The sequence below is a fragment of the Morone saxatilis genome, unplaced genomic scaffold (assembly GCF_004916995.1).
Source record: "Morone saxatilis isolate NCDOM2014 unplaced genomic scaffold, NCSU_SB_2.0 Contig24, whole genome shotgun sequence".
Classification (NCBI taxonomy): Eukaryota; Metazoa; Chordata; class Actinopteri; family Moronidae; genus Morone; species Morone saxatilis.
In genome coordinates, this window is record NW_023339807.1 from 2,325,613 (window position 1) to 2,329,576 (window position 3,964).

General features: G+C 39.0%; 1 protein-coding gene across 1 annotated transcript in view; it reads left to right on the forward strand.

Annotated features, from left to right (window-relative positions):
* Window positions 1–3,964, forward strand: part of cdk14 (cyclin-dependent kinase 14) — a 202,912-nt gene that overhangs the window by 37,089 nt on the left and 161,859 nt on the right. The window lies entirely within an intron of this gene.

The window sequence follows — 3,964 nt, forward strand, 5'->3', positions numbered from 1 at the left end:
GTAAAATAAGAGAGAGGCCAAAATATGCACACAAAAAAGGCATGGCAGTATGGTACTTTAAGCATACTGTAAGAGGTTCTGTCATTCACAGTGATCCATCTTCTTGTGTTCAAGCACAGACTACAGTAACTTTAACAATATCAGATTTCAAACAGTCATATCACCTAAAGCAGACTGCAATAAAGTCCCTCAGGGTGGTCCGGTCAGAGCAGACACAAGAAACGCAAGCTCAGAAGGAAACGCAAGCTCAGAAGAAAACACGTCACTGTTCTGTCAGACCTGTGTCTGCTCCACATCTGAGCTCTGGCTTACCATCCATCAAGGACCAAATTCCACTGAAATTATCCTTTGATGGATAAATCAATGTGAGTCCCCTGCCGTGCCGGTCACTGTGTAATGAGACTGAATCTCAGCGGTTGCATTGTGTGCAGCCTGTGGCCTTTGCCTGTTTGCACACTTTCTCTTCAGTAGCCATCACACTGTCTCTGACTTAAAGCCAGTTAAACACTTTTGGTGTTAAAGCGCCCACTAACATTGCCAATAATACTAATGCCAATAATTGTGCCAGTCAGAAGTGTATGTTGTGAGGAAGAATATCCTTTAATTACATAGATATAGTAATTGATTTCATATTAAATGCTGTTCCCAGTCATTGGTATCTGCAGTCATAAAGCCACCATTCCAGAAGCTTTTATTTTAATAAATATAGCAAGAATGAAGTATTGCAAGAATAAAACTCCAGCTGGCTGCTAACAGCCATCAAATTCACTCCTTTGCACCTCCATGTTTACTCACTGGGGTTTCTCACTGTGTGCAGTAGCTTGTCATTACAACGCAGTTCAGGAACCAACTCTAATATCTCATGTTTAACAGCTTTGCAAAAGCGCATTTAAGCACCATCCATCAACAGTGGATCTCAAATGATTATTTACCAGACAATGAGCAAGAAAAATAGCAACAATATACAGTATACATAGTGTGACAGATGACATAGCTCAAGCAAGTTTCAAGTCCCTGCAAGGTGAAAAAAACATAGAAAACAATGGCTCCCTAAAAAACAGGAAATATATATGAAAAGATAGATAGAAAGATTGGATTATAGCTACATTTTCCTCATAGGCTTCTCAATGCAAATAATGCTGTGCAAATAAGAGTCGCAGCCTGTGAAAATACAGTGTTTGTTCTTTACTTTAAGGATCACTGTGCAGGATTTAGTGCCATTTAGCATTGTAGTTGCAGGTTACAGCCCCTTCACCCTTCCGTTTGAAGCATGTAGGAAAAACTACAATGGTCACAAAATGTGAAAGTCCCTATCTAGAGCCAGTGTTTGGTTTATCCCTTCTGGGCTACTGTAGAAACATGTTGGTTCAACATGGCGGACTCCGTATAAGAGGACCCGCTCCCTCTGTAGAAAAAAATGGTTCATTCTAAGTTAACAATTCTTATTTTCAGGTGACTGTAAACTAATAAAAACGTACCTATGAATATAATATTCCATTTCTGACAATAGATCCTCCTAAATGTTACACACTGGACCTTTTTAAAGTAAAAGTTCCACATCAAGGACACACATTTATGTGCTTGTCAAGATTTAGATGAGAACATTGATAGCACTCTCATGTCTGTACGGTAAATATGAAGCTACCAGCCGGTTAGCTTAGCTTAGCACAAAGATGGAAGACGGGGGTAAACAGCTTGCCTGGCTCTGTCCAAAGGTAAGAAAATCCACCTACAAGAGCTTTCTAAAGTTCACTAATTAACATGTTATATGTGTTTGTTTATTTTAAAAGTAAAAATGACAATTTGCTGTTTCACAGTACGGGGTGTGTGTGCTGTTTCTCAGCTGTACTGTCTGTCTGCCTCCAGTTCTCATTCTCTGCTTATTACACCTCCAGGCAGGCTGTTCATTGCATCTCTTTGCCCTGTCTCACCTCTTACCCCCTGATGGACCCCCAGTCACCCCAGTGGCCTGAATACAGTATGTGTGTGTGTGTGTATGTGTGTGTGTGAGGGATGACTGAGAATATGCATGTGTTTTACCTGCTTCCGGAACAGAGTTGGGAGGGCGTTTACTGTGCAACACTGAATAATGAATGACCTACAGGCTTTACCCCCCACAGACATTATTCTGCAACTTGCTTGCACCTTAAACCCTGTGTGTGTGTGTTTACATGGTTAAATGCAAACAATCTCCTGTGCAGTTTTTATGGTTTGAACCGATTGCTGTCTGCTTCGGCTTGGAAATCGACTCTGAGGTTTAGATCCAATCCGAGCCACCGCATTGTGAATTTCACACCTTCCTGTCTCACTACGAAACAATAGACATGGTGTGGTTCCTGTAGCAACAAGACTGTCAGTCAAGGTCATCCATGACAGAGAGAAAGGGGGAGGCAAGGAAAAACGGGACAGAGAGCGAGACTGAGTGAGAATGCGAACAAAGGGAAAGTCTCCTCTATCTGATGATTTGTATTTTGTAGCGTGACGGAGCGTGACATGATTCGGGAGGCAGCTTCTACTCCTCCGTGTGGACTGACGATACAGATTGAGGAATCAGGTTATGGTGCACTCAAACTACACATTGTAACACACCCACTACACCTGCATTACTCTATTATTGTTATATTTTATATTATCATCAGCTATTTCTTATTTGGTTTCTTATTTCTATAGTAGGTGTTAAGTGCTCATTGCTGTGGGGCTTTTGAAGCATCACTTTCACATATTTATTCATACATTCATCTATCTTCACCTAGTGGTTGTCATGTGAAATGACATTGACAGAAAAAAACCTGAAGCAAGATTTATCACCTCTCTGGAGTGCTGCTGGACATGCTGTATGTTTGTGTTGTGGGGGTGGCTACACCTCCCTGCACTTTATACAAGCAAATAACTGGCCTATAGTTTTGCTTACCTCTGGGGTTTTCTTTCCTTTCTTGTCTCCTCTTCCTCTTTCCAGTTCTTCTCTGATTGGAGAGAGGAGAGACAGTGAGCTGGCCATAAATGGAATCACTTCTTTTTTTTTATTTTTATGAAAAGCTCAATGATTATTACTTTAAGCTAGAACAGTGGTTTACTTAGTTAACTAATACCACTGATATTACTTACTAGATTACCTTATTTTTCTTGGTAAAGGCAAATAACTTGCATGTGATATGGAACTTAATATAATATATATATATATATATATAATAAATTATGTTGCATCAATTTCTCTAAAAGTTGTATTATTTCTACATCTCAAAAATAATTGTTTAAACAGATTGAACATTTTAAGTAACAGAAACTAAATTTTTATCAGTTACCAAAATATTCCTAAGTATACTTTTTAGTAGTTTTTTTTTTCATAATGCAAATAAAAATGACTAAATGAAGTCTGTCAGTGTAAAATTATTAAAGCTAATTGATCAAGATTTTTTTGTTTTACTTTTTGTTTTCTTGATGTAATCAGTCCCAACTATTTTTTTCAGTTAAATTAATTTATCTGGTTTTACAGTGTAGTAAGTATGTATGATTATTATATCTGTTAGATGGTTAGACAGCAGAATTGGTGATTGTTGGAACAGTGGAAAGATTAAAAAAAAAAAAGACGGTTTGGCGAGTTTTGTTCAGTTTCTGTTTGGTTTGAATGACATGTGAATGAAGATTGTTTCACAAGGTCTTAATTCTGTTTAAGAGAGAAACTTGAATTTAAAAGGTGTACGGTTGTAGTTTTCTATTTAATGAGGTAAACAGGAGGAGGGCAATAGGCCCCTCACTACCCAGTCCCCAGCAATACAGCTTGAAGCCCCAACGGGAGACGAGGGGTTAGTTTAGTTTTCGGTTTTAAGGAAGACCACGCATTAAGCTGTGCCGGTGCCCAGGGGACAATTGCCCAATGCAGGTCTTGTGCTTCTTCCTGCTTGGACCACTGCCAGAGCATTTTTATTAGGTTGTTGATATGTATATGTGCACAGAATGAAAACAG